Below are 17,031 nucleotides of genomic sequence, written 5' to 3'. Positions count from 1 at the left end.
AGTGCTGATGCTCCTCATAAAGCTGTCGCTGCTGTGAAGGTTCTAGGTGACATCACAAATCCCTATGGTTACATACACAACAAAGCTGGGTTGTTGTTGTTTACACTCTGCAAGGCCTGTGGAAGTGAGTGACATCATAGCACTGTAGTTCTGAGGGTTCTAGATGGATGCAACAATCTCCTGTTGCTTCTATGAAGGCCATAATAGACGACATCACCAAACAGCTCCATAGTCACATACACAGCAAAGGAGAGATGTTGTTTACACCTAGTGATGTCAGTGGTATTGAGTGACATCACAGCACAGTGCTAAGGCTCCTGGGCCTGGACACAGCAGCGGCTGCAATATCTCAACGGAGAATACGTTTATATATATGTGTGTGTGTGCGCGTATATATATATATATATATATATATATATATATATATATATATATATATTTCTCCGCCGAAATCACTTTTAAACCCATTTCCACCTTTTTTTCCCTTCTCTTCCTCTTACTTTTTTTTCACGTTTTTTTACGTTTTTCTCCTTTTCGCCTCTTTTCTGGGCGTATTATTCTTCTTTTTCTTCTTTTTTTTCGTCTAATGCATACCCCATCAGTGCAGCAATGCTTATTCAATACCGCCAGCAGATGGAGACACTGGGGGAAAATTTTCTAAGGATTTATACTGATTTTTCCTGTCTGAATTTGTCGCACAGAAAGTTGCAGGCCAAATATGTGTGACATTTCTGCGACTTTAGCTTCTAGAGCATTTTTACAACATTATACATAGGTGCTGAATACATAAAAAGCGACTGTTCAGCGACAGACAAGTCGCATCGGCTGAAAGTAGGCCAGAATGTCAGTCCATGTTGGAGCAGGTTTAGATACAGTCTAAAGTATAGATCTCAAAGTCTGTGCACAGAATTTAGCAAGGGCCTCGCACCTTCTGATGCATCAGGTAGGTGCACAATAGCATAGCCTAACCCTCTGTACTTTGGTCTATATTGATGCGGGACATAGACAGCCAGCTGATGACCAATCCATTAGTGCAATGGATGGCTGGAAGCATTTGTCTTTGCCTTTGCAATACCACAGAAGCAATGCATGGTCAATGTACAGCAATGACACACCTGTGTGAACAGCCAGGAGACCCCCCCCATGTTATGTTACATAGTTACATAGTTAGTACGGTCGAAAAAAGACATATGTCCATCAAGTTCAACCAGGGAATTAAGGGGTAGGGGTGTGGCGCGATATTGGGGAAGGGATGAGATTTTATATTTCTTCATAAGCATTAATCTTATTTTGTCAATTAGGAACATTCAGCACCCACCCGCTATCAAGGCAGCTGCCTATCATGTCATGCCCTACCTGCACAGGTGTGCTGGCTACTCAAATGATCCAATTAAGGAGGCCATTTAGTCAGCAGCAGCAGAAGTCCTGTGCCTGGACGCTCCAACAGCGGCCAGACACAAGCAGAAGCAGAAGCAGCAGAAGCAGCAGCAGCACCACCTTTTGTTTTTTGGCTGCAGCAGCAGCAGCAAGGCCCACAGGGCTGGCTAGCTGGCTAGCCAGCAAGCAGGTAGCAATGAAAGTAGGAATCTTTCTTTTTAACCCTGTAAGGGGGTGGTGCACTGTACCCGAAGATACTGCCATATCGGGTCAATGCATAGGGCGACGGAAGCAAGCTTCGAAATCGGCCCCCGTTCTCAAAAATCCATTTAATATATGGTCCCCAGATAGGGGACGTATCAGATATTAAACTGATAAGAACAGATACTACACTTGATCTTAGCCAAAAGGCCGAGAAGCGATAACCGTGAAAGGGGCGGGCCCAACAAGGTCCCCTTCATGGGCACTATCACTGCTTGCTGTCAGGGAGGCTGCCAGACAATTTTCCATGCACACTCTGGGCTGGGGGGCAGTCAACCACCAGTACACACAGCAGAACCTAAACCCATACCATTATTGCTAAGCAGCAAGACAGGGGCCCATTGCACTCCCACGGGGCCTTTTTAAATGCAATCCATAACCCGGATTTGCCAGGAACCCTTCTTACTCCTCCTACTTGCATGTGACACTGGGCTTAGGATCTGCATAGGAAACACACACACAAGCACACACCTACCTTTGTTGCCTGCAGATGCCTCCTTGGCTGTCCCCAAACGGTATCAAACCAACACCCACGGGAAGCTGTAAGCATAGAGGACATGCCTGCACCCCATTGGACTTACCTGTGTGGGTTAAATCCGGGTTATTTGACAACCTATGGCGGTGATGGTTCTGCTCAGGCAGAGCAGTGCTGATGCTCCTCATAAAGCTGTCGCTGCTGTGAAGGTTCTAGGTGACATCACAAATCCCTATGGTTACATACACAACAAAGCTGGGTTGTTGTTGTTTACACTCTGCAAGGCCTGTGGAAGTGAGTGACATCATAGCACTGTAGTTCTGAGGGTTCTAGATGGATGCAACAATCTCCTGTTGCTTCTATGAAGGCCATAATAGACGACATCACCAAACAGCTCCATAGTCACATACACAGCAAAGGAGAGATGTTGTTTACACCTAGTGATGTCAGTGGTATTGAGTGACATCACAGCACAGTGCTAAGGCTCCTGGGCCTGGACACAGCAGCGGCTGCAATATCTCAACGGAGAATACGTTTATATATATGTGTGTGTGTGCGCGTATATATATATATATATATATATATATATATATATATATATTTCTCCGCCGAAATCACTTTTAAACCCATTTCCACCTTTTTTTCCCTTCTCTTCCTCTTACTTTTTTTTCACGTTTTTTTACGTTTTTCTCCTTTTCGCCTCTTTTCTGGGCGTATTATTCTTCTTTTTCTTCTTTTTTTTCGTCTAATGCATACCCCATCAGTGCAGCAATGCTTATTCAATACCGCCAGCAGATGGAGACACTGGGGGATAATTTTCTAAGGATTTATACTGATTTTTCCTGTCTGAATTTGTCGCACAGAAAGTTGCAGGCCAAATATGTGTGACATTTCTGCGACTTTAGCTTCTAGAGCATTTTTACAACATTATACATAGGTGCTGAATACATAAAAAGCGACTGTTCAGCGACAGACAAGTCGCATCGGCTGAAAGTAGGCCAGAATGTCAGTCCATGTTGGAGCAGGTTTAGATACAGTCTAAAGTATAGATCTCAAAGTCTGTGCACAGAATTTAGCAAGGGCCTCGCACCTTCTGATGCATCAGGTAGGTGCACAATAGCATAGCCTAACCCTCTGTACTTTGGTCTATATTGATGTGGGACATAGACAGCCAGCTGATGACCAATCCATTAGTGCAATGGATGGCTGGAAGCATTTGTCTTTGCCTTTGCAATACCACAGAAGCAATGCATGGTCAATGTACAGCAATGACACACCTGTGTGAACAGCCAGGAGACCCCCCCCATGTTATGTTACATAGTTACATAGTTAGTACGGTCGAAAAAAGACATATGTCCATCAAGTTCAACCAGGGAATTAAGGGGTAGGGGTGTGGCGCGATATTGGGGAAGGGATGAGATTTTATATTTCTTCATAAGCATTAATCTTATTTTGTCAATTAGGAACATTCAGCACCCACCCGCTATCAAGGCAGCTGCCTATCATGTCATGCCCTACCTGCACAGGTGTGCTGGCTACTCAAATGATCCAATTAAGGAGGCCATTTAGTCAGCAGCAGCAGAAGTCCTGTGCCTGGACGCTCCAACAGCGGCCAGACACAAGCAGAAGCAGAAGCAGCAGAAGCAGCAGCAGCACCACCTTTTGTTTTTTGGCTGCAGCAGCAGCAGCAAGGCCCACAGGGCTGGCTAGCTGGCTAGCCAGCAAGCAGGTAGCAATGAAAGTAGGAATCTTTCTTTTTAACCCTGTAAGGGGGTGGTGCACTGTACCCGAAGATACTGTCATATCGGGTCAATGCATAGGGCGACGGAAGCAAGCTTCGAAATCGGCCCCCGTTCTCAAAAATCCATTTAATATATGGTCCCCAGATAGGGGACGTATCAGATATTAAACTGATAAGAACAGATACTACACTTGATCTTAGCCAAAAGGCCGAGAAGCGATAACCGTGAAAGGGGCGGGCCCAACAAGGTCCCCTTCATGGGCACTATCACTGCTTGCTGTCAGGGAGGCTGCCAGACAATTTTCCATGCACACTCTGGGCTGGGGGGCAGTCAACCACCAGTACACACAGCAGAACCTAAACCCATACCATTATTGCTAAGCAGCAAGACAGGGGCCCATTGCACTCCCACGGGGCCTTTTTAAATGCAATCCATAACCCGGATTTGCCAGGAACCCTTCTTACTCCTCCTACTTGCATGTGACACTGGGCTTAGGATCTGCATAGGAAACACACACACAAGCACACACCTACCTTTGTTGCCTGCAGATGCCTCCTTGGCTGTCCCCAAACGGTATCAAACCAACACCCACGGGAAGCTGTAAGCATAGAGGACATGCCTGCACCCCATTGGACTTACCTGTGTGGGTTAAATCCGGGTTATTTGACAACCTATGGCGGTGATGGTTCTGCTCAGGCAGAGCAGTGCTGATGCTCCTCATAAAGCTGTCGCTGCTGTGAAGGTTCTAGGTGACATCACAAATCCCTATGGTTACATACACAACAAAGCTGGGTTGTTGTTGTTTACACTCTGCAAGGCCTGTGGAAGTGAGTGACATCATAGCACTGTAGTTCTGAGGGTTCTAGATGGATGCAACAATCTCCTGTTGCTTCTATGAAGGCCATAATAGACGACATCACCAAACAGCTCCATAGTCACATACACAGCAAAGGAGAGATGTTGTTTACACCTAGTGATGTCAGTGGTATTGAGTGACATCACAGCACAGTGCTAAGGCTCCTGGGCCTGGACACAGCAGCGGCTGCAATATCTCAACGGAGAATACGTTTATATATATGTGTGTGTGTGCGCGTATATATATATATATATATATATATATATATATATATATTTCTCCGCCGAAATCACTTTTAAACCCATTTCCACCTTTTTTTCCCTTCTCTTCCTCTTACTTTTTTTTCACGTTTTTTTACGTTTTTCTCCTTTTCGCCTCTTTTCTGGGCGTATTATTCTTCTTTTTCTTCTTTTTTTTCGTCTAATGCATACCCCATCAGTGCAGCAATGCTTATTCAATACCGCCAGCAGATGGAGACACTGGGGGATAATTTTCTAAGGATTTATACTGATTTTTCCTGTCTGAATTTGTCGCACAGAAAGTTGCAGGCCAAATATGTGTGACATTTCTGCGACTTTAGCTTCTAGAGCATTTTTACAACATTATACATAGGTGCTGAATACATAAAAAGCGACTGTTCAGCGACAGACAAGTCGCATCGGCTGAAAGTAGGCCAGAATGTCAGTCCATGTTGGAGCAGGTTTAGATACAGTCTAAAGTATAGATCTCAAAGTCTGTGCACAGAATTTAGCAAGGGCCTCGCACCTTCTGATGCATCAGGTAGGTGCACAATAGCATAGCCTAACCCTCTGTACTTTGGTCTATATTGATGCGGGACATAGACAGCCAGCTGATGACCAATCCATTAGTGCAATGGATGGCTGGAAGCATTTGTCTTTGCCTTTGCAATACCACAGAAGCAATGCATGGTCAATGTACAGCAATGACACACCTGTGTGAACAGCCAGGAGACCCCCCCCATGTTATGTTACATAGTTACATAGTTAGTACGGTCGAAAAAAGACATATGTCCATCAAGTTCAACCAGGGAATTAAGGGGTAGGGGTGTGGCGCGATATTGGGGAAGGGATGAGATTTTATATTTCTTCATAAGCATTAATCTTATTTTGTCAATTAGGAACATTCAGCACCCACCCGCTATCAAGGCAGCTGCCTATCATGTCATGCCCTACCTGCACAGGTGTGCTGGCTACTCAAATGATCCAATTAAGGAGGCCATTTAGTCAGCAGCAGCAGAAGTCCTGTGCCTGGACGCTCCAACAGCGGCCAGACACAAGCAGAAGCAGAAGCAGCAGAAGCAGCAGCAGCACCACCTTTTGTTTTTTGGCTGCAGCAGCAGCAGCAAGGCCCACAGGGCTGGCTAGCTGGCTAGCCAGCAAGCAGGTAGCAATGAAAGTAGGAATCTTTCTTTTTAACCCTGTAAGGGGGTGGTGCACTGTACCCGAAGATACTGCCATATCAGGTCAATGCATAGGGCGACGGAAGCAAGCTTCGAAATCGGCCCCCGTTCTCAAAAATCCATTTAATATATGGTCCCCAGATAGGGGACGTATCAGATATTAAACTGATAAGAACAGATACTACACTTGATCTTAGCCAAAAGGCCGAGAAGCGATAACCGTGAAAGGGGCGGGCCCAACAAGGTCCCCTTCATGGGCACTATCACTGCTTGCTGTCAGGGAGGCTGCCAGACAATTTTCCATGCACACTCTGGGCTGGGGGGCAGTCAACCACCAGTACACACAGCAGAACCTAAACCCATACCATTATTGCTAAGCAGCAAGACAGGGGCCCATTGCACTCCCACGGGGCCTTTTTAAATGCAATCCATAACCCGGATTTGCCAGGAACCCTTCTTACTCCTCCTACTTGCATGTGACACTGGGCTTAGGATCTGCATAGGAAACACACACACAAGCACACACCTACCTTTGTTGCCTGCAGATGCCTCCTTGGCTGTCCCCAAACGGTATCAAACCAACACCCACGGGAAGCTGTAAGCATAGAGGACATGCCTGCACCCCATTGGACTTACCTGTGTGGGTTAAATCCGGGTTATTTGACAACCTATGGCGGTGATGGTTCTGCTCAGGCAGAGCAGTGCTGATGCTCCTCATAAAGCTGTCGCTGCTGTGAAGGTTCTAGGTGACATCACAAATCCCTATGGTTACATACACAACAAAGCTGGGTTGTTGTTGTTTACACTCTGCAAGGCCTGTGGAAGTGAGTGACATCATAGCACTGTAGTTCTGAGGGTTCTAGATGGATGCAACAATCTCCTGTTGCTTCTATGAAGGCCATAATAGACGACATCACCAAACAGCTCCATAGTCACATACACAGCAAAGGAGAGATGTTGTTTACACCTAGTGATGTCAGTGGTATTGAGTGACATCACAGCACAGTGCTAAGGCTCCTGGGCCTGGACACAGCAGCGGCTGCAATATCTCAACGGAGAATACGTTTATATATATGTGTGTGTGTGCGCGTATATATATATATATATATATATATATATATATATATATATTTCTCCGCCGAAATCACTTTTAAACCCATTTCCACCTTTTTTTCCCTTCTCTTCCTCTTACTTTTTTTTCACGTTTTTTTACGTTTTTCTCCTTTTCGCCTCTTTTCTGGGCGTATTATTCTTCTTTTTCTTCTTTTTTTTCGTCTAATGCATACCCCATCAGTGCAGCAATGCTTATTCAATACCGCCAGCAGATGGAGACACTGGGGGATAATTTTCTAAGGATTTATACTGATTTTTCCTGTCTGAATTTGTCGCACAGAAAGTTGCAGGCCAAATATGTGTGACATTTCTGCGACTTTAGCTTCTAGAGCATTTTTACAACATTATACATAGGTGCTGAATACATAAAAAGCGACTGTTCAGCGACAGACAAGTCGCATCGGCTGAAAGTAGGCCAGAATGTCAGTCCATGTTGGAGCAGGTTTAGATACAGTCTAAAGTATAGATCTCAAAGTCTGTGCACAGAATTTAGCAAGGGCCTCGCACCTTCTGATGCATCAGGTAGGTGCACAATAGCATAGCCTAACCCTCTGTACTTTGGTCTATATTGATGCGGGACATAGACAGCCAGCTGATGACCAATCCATTAGTGCAATGGATGGCTGGAAGCATTTGTCTTTGCCTTTGCAATACCACAGAAGCAATGCATGGTCAATGTACAGCAATGACACACCTGTGTGAACAGCCAGGAGACCCCCCCCATGTTATGTTACATAGTTACATAGTTAGTACGGTCGAAAAAAGACATATGTCCATCAAGTTCAACCAGGGAATTAAGGGGTAGGGGTGTGGCGCGATATTGGGGAAGGGATGAGATTTTATATTTCTTCATAAGCATTAATCTTATTTTGTCAATTAGGAACATTCAGCACCCACCCGCTATCAAGGCAGCTGCCTATCATGTCATGCCCTACCTGCACAGGTGTGCTGGCTACTCAAATGATCCAATTAAGGAGGCCATTTAGTCAGCAGCAGCAGAAGTCCTGTGCCTGGACGCTCCAACAGCGGCCAGACACAAGCAGAAGCAGAAGCAGCAGAAGCAGCAGCAGCACCACCTTTTGTTTTTTGGCTGCAGCAGCAGCAGCAAGGCCCACAGGGCTGGCTAGCTGGCTAGCCAGCAAGCAGGTAGCAATGAAAGTAGGAATCTTTCTTTTTAACCCTGTAAGGGGGTGGTGCACTGTACCCGAAGATACTGCCATATCGGGTCAATGCATAGGGCGACGGAAGCAAGCTTCGAAATCGGCCCCCGTTCTCAAAAATCCATTTAATATATGGTCCCCAGATAGGGGACGTATCAGATATTAAACTGATAAGAACAGATACTACACTTGATCTTAGCCAAAAGGCCGAGAAGCGATAACCGTGAAAGGGGCGGGCCCAACAAGGTCCCCTTCATGGGCACTATCACTGCTTGCTGTCAGGGAGGCTGCCAGACAATTTTCCATGCACACTCTGGGCTGGGGGGCAGTCAACCACCAGTACACACAGCAGAACCTAAACCCATACCATTATTGCTAAGCAGCAAGACAGGGGCCCATTGCACTCCCACGGGGCCTTTTTAAATGCAATCCATAACCCGGATTTGCCAGGAACCCTTCTTACTCCTCCTACTTGCATGTGACACTGGGCTTAGGATCTGCATAGGAAACACACACACAAGCACACACCTACCTTTGTTGCCTGCAGATGCCTCCTTGGCTGTCCCCAAACGGTATCAAACCAACACCCACGGGAAGCTGTAAGCATAGAGGACATGCCTGCACCCCATTGGACTTACCTGTGTGGGTTAAATCCGGGTTATTTGACAACCTATGGCGGTGATGGTTCTGCTCAGGCAGAGCAGTGCTGATGCTCCTCATAAAGCTGTCGCTGCTGTGAAGGTTCTAGGTGACATCACAAATCCCTATGGTTACATACACAACAAAGCTGGGTTGTTGTTGTTTACACTCTGCAAGGCCTGTGGAAGTGAGTGACATCATAGCACTGTAGTTCTGAGGGTTCTAGATGGATGCAACAATCTCCTGTTGCTTCTATGAAGGCCATAATAGACGACATCACCAAACAGCTCCATAGTCACATACACAGCAAAGGAGAGATGTTGTTTACACCTAGTGATGTCAGTGGTATTGAGTGACATCACAGCACAGTGCTAAGGCTCCTGGGCCTGGACACAGCAGCGGCTGCAATATCTCAACGGAGAATACGTTTATATATATGTGTGTGTGTGCGCGTATATATATATATATATATATATATATATATATATATATATTTCTCCGCCGAAATCACTTTTAAACCCATTTCCACCTTTTTTTCCCTTCTCTTCCTCTTACTTTTTTTTCACGTTTTTTTACGTTTTTCTCCTTTTCGCCTCTTTTCTGGGCGTATTATTCTTCTTTTTCTTCTTTTTTTTCGTCTAATGCATACCCCATCAGTGCAGCAATGCTTATTCAATACCGCCAGCAGATGGAGACACTGGGGGATAATTTTCTAAGGATTTATACTGATTTTTCCTGTCTGAATTTGTCGCACAGAAAGTTGCAGGCCAAATATGTGTGACATTTCTGCGACTTTAGCTTCTAGAGCATTTTTACAACATTATACATAGGTGCTGAATACATAAAAAGCGACTGTTCAGCGACAGACAAGTCGCATCGGCTGAAAGTAGGCCAGAATGTCAGTCCATGTTGGAGCAGGTTTAGATACAGTCTAAAGTATAGATCTCAAAGTCTGTGCACAGAATTTAGCAAGGGCCTCGCACCTTCTGATGCATCAGGTAGGTGCACAATAGCATAGCCTAACCCTCTGTACTTTGGTCTATATTGATGTGGGACATAGACAGCCAGCTGATGACCAATCCATTAGTGCAATGGATGGCTGGAAGCATTTGTCTTTGCCTTTGCAATACCACAGAAGCAATGCATGGTCAATGTACAGCAATGACACACCTGTGTGAACAGCCAGGAGACCCCCCCCATGTTATGTTACATAGTTACATAGTTAGTACGGTCGAAAAAAGACATATGTCCATCAAGTTCAACCAGGGAATTAAGGGGTAGGGGTGTGGCGCGATATTGGGGAAGGGATGAGATTTTATATTTCTTCATAAGCATTAATCTTATTTTGTCAATTAGGAACATTCAGCACCCACCCGCTATCAAGGCAGCTGCCTATCATGTCATGCCCTACCTGCACAGGTGTGCTGGCTACTCAAATGATCCAATTAAGGAGGCCATTTAGTCAGCAGCAGCAGAAGTCCTGTGCCTGGACGCTCCAACAGCGGCCAGACACAAGCAGAAGCAGAAGCAGCAGAAGCAGCAGCAGCACCACCTTTTGTTTTTTGGCTGCAGCAGCAGCAGCAAGGCCCACAGGGCTGGCTAGCTGGCTAGCCAGCAAGCAGGTAGCAATGAAAGTAGGAATCTTTCTTTTTAACCCTGTAAGGGGGTGGTGCACTGTACCCGAAGATACTGTCATATCGGGTCAATGCATAGGGCGACGGAAGCAAGCTTCGAAATCGGCCCCCGTTCTCAAAAATCCATTTAATATATGGTCCCCAGATAGGGGACGTATCAGATATTAAACTGATAAGAACAGATACTACACTTGATCTTAGCCAAAAGGCCGAGAAGCGATAACCGTGAAAGGGGCGGGCCCAACAAGGTCCCCTTCATGGGCACTATCACTGCTTGCTGTCAGGGAGGCTGCCAGACAATTTTCCATGCACACTCTGGGCTGGGGGGCAGTCAACCACCAGTACACACAGCAGAACCTAAACCCATACCATTATTGCTAAGCAGCAAGACAGGGGCCCATTGCACTCCCACGGGGCCTTTTTAAATGCAATCCATAACCCGGATTTGCCAGGAACCCTTCTTACTCCTCCTACTTGCATGTGACACTGGGCTTAGGATCTGCATAGGAAACACACACACAAGCACACACCTACCTTTGTTGCCTGCAGATGCCTCCTTGGCTGTCCCCAAACGGTATCAAACCAACACCCACGGGAAGCTGTAAGCATAGAGGACATGCCTGCACCCCATTGGACTTACCTGTGTGGGTTAAATCCGGGTTATTTGACAACCTATGGCGGTGATGGTTCTGCTCAGGCAGAGCAGTGCTGATGCTCCTCATAAAGCTGTCGCTGCTGTGAAGGTTCTAGGTGACATCACAAATCCCTATGGTTACATACACAACAAAGCTGGGTTGTTGTTGTTTACACTCTGCAAGGCCTGTGGAAGTGAGTGACATCATAGCACTGTAGTTCTGAGGGTTCTAGATGGATGCAACAATCTCCTGTTGCTTCTATGAAGGCCATAATAGACGACATCACCAAACAGCTCCATAGTCACATACACAGCAAAGGAGAGATGTTGTTTACACCTAGTGATGTCAGTGGTATTGAGTGACATCACAGCACAGTGCTAAGGCTCCTGGGCCTGGACACAGCAGCGGCTGCAATATCTCAACGGAGAATACGTTTATATATATGTGTGTGTGTGCGCGTATATATATATATATATATATATATATATATATATATATATATTTCTCCGCCGAAATCACTTTTAAACCCATTTCCACCTTTTTTTCCCTTCTCTTCCTCTTACTTTTTTTTCACGTTTTTTTACGTTTTTCTCCTTTTCGCCTCTTTTCTGGGCGTATTATTCTTCTTTTTCTTCTTTTTTTTCGTCTAATGCATACCCCATCAGTGCAGCAATGCTTATTCAATACCGCCAGCAGATGGAGACACTGGGGGATAATTTTCTAAGGATTTATACTGATTTTTCCTGTCTGAATTTGTCGCACAGAAAGTTGCAGGCCAAATATGTGTGACATTTCTGCGACTTTAGCTTCTAGAGCATTTTTACAACATTATACATAGGTGCTGAATACATAAAAAGCGACTGTTCAGCGACAGACAAGTCGCATCGGCTGAAAGTAGGCCAGAATGTCAGTCCATGTTGGAGCAGGTTTAGATACAGTCTAAAGTATAGATCTCAAAGTCTGTGCACAGAATTTAGCAAGGGCCTCGCACCTTCTGATGCATCAGGTAGGTGCACAATAGCATAGCCTAACCCTCTGTACTTTGGTCTATATTGATGCGGGACATAGACAGCCAGCTGATGACCAATCCATTAGTGCAATGGATGGCTGGAAGCATTTGTCTTTGCCTTTGCAATACCACAGAAGCAATGCATGGTCAATGTACAGCAATGACACACCTGTGTGAACAGCCAGGAGACCCCCCCCATGTTATGTTACATAGTTACATAGTTAGTACGGTCGAAAAAAGACATATGTCCATCAAGTTCAACCAGGGAATTAAGGGGTAGGGGTGTGGCGCGATATTGGGGAAGGGATGAGATTTTATATTTCTTCATAAGCATTAATCTTATTTTGTCAATTAGGAACATTCAGCACCCACCCGCTATCAAGGCAGCTGCCTATCATGTCATGCCCTACCTGCACAGGTGTGCTGGCTACTCAAATGATCCAATTAAGGAGGCCATTTAGTCAGCAGCAGCAGAAGTCCTGTGCCTGGATGCTCCAACAGCGGCCAGACACAAGCAGAAGCAGAAGCAGCAGAAGCAGCAGCAGCACCACCTTTTGTTTTTTGGCTGCAGCAGCAGCAGCAAGGCCCACAGGGCTGGCTAGCTGGCTAGCCAGCAAGCAGGTAGCAATGAAAGTAGGAATCTTTCTTTTTAACCCTGTAAGGGGGTGGTGCACTGTACCCGAAGATACTGCCATATCGGGTCAATGCATAGGGCGACGGAAGCAAGCTTCGAAATCGGCCCCCGTTCTCAAAAATCCATTTAATATATGGTCCCCAGATAGGGGACGTATCAGATATTAAACTGATAAGAACAGATACTACACTTGATCTTAGCCAAAAGGCCGAGAAGCGATAACCGTGAAAGGGGCGGGCCCAACAAGGTCCCCTTCATGGGCACTATCACTGCTTGCTGTCAGGGAGGCTGCCAGACAATTTTCCATGCACACTCTGGGCTGGGGGGCAGTCAACCACCAGTACACACAGCAGAACCTAAACCCATACCATTATTGCTAAGCAGCAAGACAGGGGCCCATTGCACTCCCACGGGGCCTTTTTAAATGCAATCCATAACCCGGATTTGCCAGGAACCCTTCTTACTCCTCCTACTTGCATGTGACACTGGGCTTAGGATCTGCATAGGAAACACACACACAAGCACACACCTACCTTTGTTGCCTGCAGATGCCTCCTTGGCTGTCCCCAAACGGTATCAAACCAACACCCACGGGAAGCTGTAAGCATAGAGGACATGCCTGCACCCCATTGGACTTACCTGTGTGGGTTAAATCCGGGTTATTTGACAACCTATGGCGGTGATGGTTCTGCTCAGGCAGAGCAGTGCTGATGCTCCTCATAAAGCTGTCGCTGCTGTGAAGGTTCTAGGTGACATCACAAATCCCTATGGTTACATACACAACAAAGCTGGGTTGTTGTTGTTTACACTCTGCAAGGCCTGTGGAAGTGAGTGACATCATAGCACTGTAGTTCTGAGGGTTCTAGATGGATGCAACAATCTCCTGTTGCTTCTATGAAGGCCATAATAGACGACATCACCAAACAGCTCCATAGTCACATACACAGCAAAGGAGAGATGTTGTTTACACCTAGTGATGTCAGTGGTATTGAGTGACATCACAGCACAGTGCTAAGGCTCCTGGGCCTGGACACAGCAGCGGCTGCAATATCTCAACGGAGAATACGTTTATATATATGTGTGTGTGTGCGCGTATATATATATATATATATATATATATATATATATATTTCTCCGCCGAAATCACTTTTAAACCCATTTCCACCTTTTTTTCCCTTCTCTTCCTCTTACTTTTTTTTCACGTTTTTTTACGTTTTTCTCCTTTTCGCCTCTTTTCTGGGCGTATTATTCTTCTTTTTCTTCTTTTTTTTCGTCTAATGCATACCCCATCAGTGCAGCAATGCTTATTCAATACCGCCAGCAGATGGAGACACTGGGGGATAATTTTCTAAGGATTTATACTGATTTTTCCTGTCTGAATTTGTCGCACAGAAAGTTGCAGGCCAAATATGTGTGACATTTCTGCGACTTTAGCTTCTAGAGCATTTTTACAACATTATACATAGGTGCTGAATACATAAAAAGCGACTGTTCAGCGACAGACAAGTCGCATCGGCTGAAAGTAGGCCAGAATGTCAGTCCATGTTGGAGCAGGTTTAGATACAGTCTAAAGTATAGATCTCAAAGTCTGTGCACAGAATTTAGCAAGGGCCTCGCACCTTCTGATGCATCAGGTAGGTGCACAATAGCATAGCCTAACCCTCTGTACTTTGGTCTATATTGATGCGGGACATAGACAGCCAGCTGATGACCAATCCATTAGTGCAATGGATGGCTGGAAGCATTTGTCTTTGCCTTTGCAATACCACAGAAGCAATGCATGGTCAATGTACAGCAATGACACACCTGTGTGAACAGCCAGGAGACCCCCCCCATGTTATGTTACATAGTTACATAGTTAGTACGGTCGAAAAAAGACATATGTCCATCAAGTTCAACCAGGGAATTAAGGGGTAGGGGTGTGGCGCGATATTGGGGAAGGGATGAGATTTTATATTTCTTCATAAGCATTAATCTTATTTTGTCAATTAGGAACATTCAGCACCCACCCGCTATCAAGGCAGCTGCCTATCATGTCATGCCCTACCTGCACAGGTGTGCTGGCTACTCAAATGATCCAATTAAGGAGGCCATTTAGTCAGCAGCAGCAGAAGTCCTGTGCCTGGACGCTCCAACAGCGGCCAGACACAAGCAGAAGCAGAAGCAGCAGAAGCAGCAGCAGCACCACCTTTTGTTTTTTGGCTGCAGCAGCAGCAGCAAGGCCCACAGGGCTGGCTAGCTGGCTAGCCAGCAAGCAGGTAGCAATGAAAGTAGGAATCTTTCTTTTTAACCCTGTAAGGGGGTGGTGCACTGTACCCGAAGATACTGCCATATCGGGTCAATGCATAGGGCGACGGAAGCAAGCTTCGAAATCGGCCCCCGTTCTCAAAAATCCATTTAATATATGGTCCCCAGATAGGGGACGTATCAGATATTAAACTGATAAGAACAGATACTACACTTGATCTTAGCCAAAAGGCCGAGAAGCGATAACCGTGAAAGGGGCGGGCCCAACAAGGTCCCCTTCATGGGCACTATCACTGCTTGCTGTCAGGGAGGCTGCCAGACAATTTTCCATGCACACTCTGGGCTGGGGGGCAGTCAACCACCAGTACACACAGCAGAACCTAAACCCATACCATTATTGCTAAGCAGCAAGACAGGGGCCCATTGCACTCCCACGGGGCCTTTTTAAATGCAATCCATAACCCGGATTTGCCAGGAACCCTTCTTACTCCTCCTACTTGCATGTGACACTGGGCTTAGGATCTGCATAGGAAACACACACACAAGCACACACCTACCTTTGTTGCCTGCAGATGCCTCCTTGGCTGTCCCCAAACGGTATCAAACCAACACCCACGGGAAGCTGTAAGCATAGAGGACATGCCTGCACCCCATTGGACTTACCTGTGTGGGTTAAATCCGGGTTATTTGACAACCTATGGCGGTGATGGTTCTGCTCAGGCAGAGCAGTGCTGATGCTCCTCATAAAGCTGTCGCTGCTGTGAAGGTTCTAGGTGACATCACAAATCCCTATGGTTACATACACAACAAAGCTGGGTTGTTGTTGTTTACACTCTGCAAGGCCTGTGGAAGTGAGTGACATCATAGCACTGTAGTTCTGAGGGTTCTAGATGGATGCAACAATCTCCTGTTGCTTCTATGAAGGCCATAATAGACGACATCACCAAACAGCTCCATAGTCACATACACAGCAAAGGAGAGATGTTGTTTACACCTAGTGATGTCAGTGGTATTGAGTGACATCACAGCACAGTGCTAAGGCTCCTGGGCCTGGACACAGCAGCGGCTGCAATATCTCAACGGAGAATACGTTTATATATATGTGTGTGTGTGCGCGTATATATATATATATATATATATATATATATATATATATATATATTTCTCCGCCGAAATCACTTTTAAACCCATTTCCACCTTTTTTTCCCTTCTCTTCCTCTTACTTTTTTTTCACGTTTTTTTACGTTTTTCTCCTTTTCGCCTCTTTTCTGGGCGTATTATTCTTCTTTTTCTTCTTTTTTTTCGTCTAATGCATACCCCATCAGTGCAGCAATGCTTATTCAATACCGCCAGCAGATGGAGACACTGGGGGATAATTTTCTAAGGATTTATACTGATTTTTCCTGTCTGAATTTGTCGCACAGAAAGTTGCAGGCCAAATATGTGTGACATTTCTGCGACTTTAGCTTCTAGAGCATTTTTACAACATTATACATAGGTGCTGAATACATAAAAAGCGACTGTTCAGCGACAGACAAGTCGCATCGGCTGAAAGTAGGCCAGAATGTCAGTCCATGTTGGAGCAGGTTTAGATACAGTCTAAAGTATAGATCTCAAAGTCTGTGCACAGAATTTAGCAAGGGCCTCGCACCTTCTGATGCATCAGGTAGGTGCACAATAGCATAGCCTAACCCTCTGTACTTTGGTCTATATTGATGCGGGACATAGACAGCCAGCTGATGACCAATCCATTAGTGCAATGGATGGCTGGAAGCATTTGTCTTTGCCTTTGCAATACCACAGAAGCAATGCATGGTCAATGTACAGCA

At 45.6% G+C, this 17,031-nt stretch overlaps 7 non-coding genes across 7 annotated transcripts; all 7 read right to left on the bottom strand.

Annotated features, from left to right (window-relative positions):
• Positions 1-1,609: 1,609 nt before the first annotated feature.
• LOC130314469 (U2 spliceosomal RNA) lies at positions 1,610-1,800 on the bottom strand. Its single transcript, XR_008862148.1, has one exon. It is a non-coding gene; the product is annotated as a U2 spliceosomal RNA (small nuclear RNA).
• Positions 1,801-3,884: 2,084 nt separating this feature from the next.
• Positions 3,885-4,075, bottom strand: LOC130314457 (U2 spliceosomal RNA). The gene has a single exon (XR_008862140.1). It is a non-coding gene; the product is annotated as a U2 spliceosomal RNA (small nuclear RNA).
• Positions 4,076-6,157: 2,082 nt separating this feature from the next.
• LOC130314459 (U2 spliceosomal RNA) lies at positions 6,158-6,348 on the bottom strand. The gene has a single exon (XR_008862142.1). It is a non-coding gene; the product is annotated as a U2 spliceosomal RNA (small nuclear RNA).
• Positions 6,349-8,432: 2,084 nt separating this feature from the next.
• Positions 8,433-8,623, bottom strand: LOC130314465 (U2 spliceosomal RNA). The gene has a single exon (XR_008862146.1). It is a non-coding gene; the product is annotated as a U2 spliceosomal RNA (small nuclear RNA).
• Positions 8,624-10,707: 2,084 nt separating this feature from the next.
• Positions 10,708-10,898, bottom strand: LOC130314456 (U2 spliceosomal RNA). The gene has a single exon (XR_008862139.1). It is a non-coding gene; the product is annotated as a U2 spliceosomal RNA (small nuclear RNA).
• Positions 10,899-12,984: 2,086 nt separating this feature from the next.
• LOC130314453 (U2 spliceosomal RNA) lies at positions 12,985-13,175 on the bottom strand. The gene has a single exon (XR_008862136.1). It is a non-coding gene; the product is annotated as a U2 spliceosomal RNA (small nuclear RNA).
• Positions 13,176-15,255: 2,080 nt separating this feature from the next.
• Positions 15,256-15,446, bottom strand: LOC130314441 (U2 spliceosomal RNA). The gene has a single exon (XR_008862125.1). It is a non-coding gene; the product is annotated as a U2 spliceosomal RNA (small nuclear RNA).
• Between the last annotated feature and the right edge of the window lie 1,585 nt (positions 15,447-17,031).

The sequence above is a fragment of the Hyla sarda genome, unplaced genomic scaffold, assembly GCF_029499605.1.
Source record: "Hyla sarda isolate aHylSar1 unplaced genomic scaffold, aHylSar1.hap1 scaffold_1823, whole genome shotgun sequence".
NCBI lineage: Eukaryota > Metazoa > Chordata > Amphibia > Anura > Hylidae > Hyla > Hyla sarda.
The sequence above is the reverse complement of the archived record's forward strand: the minus strand, read 5'-3'. Positions and strand labels throughout refer to the sequence as shown.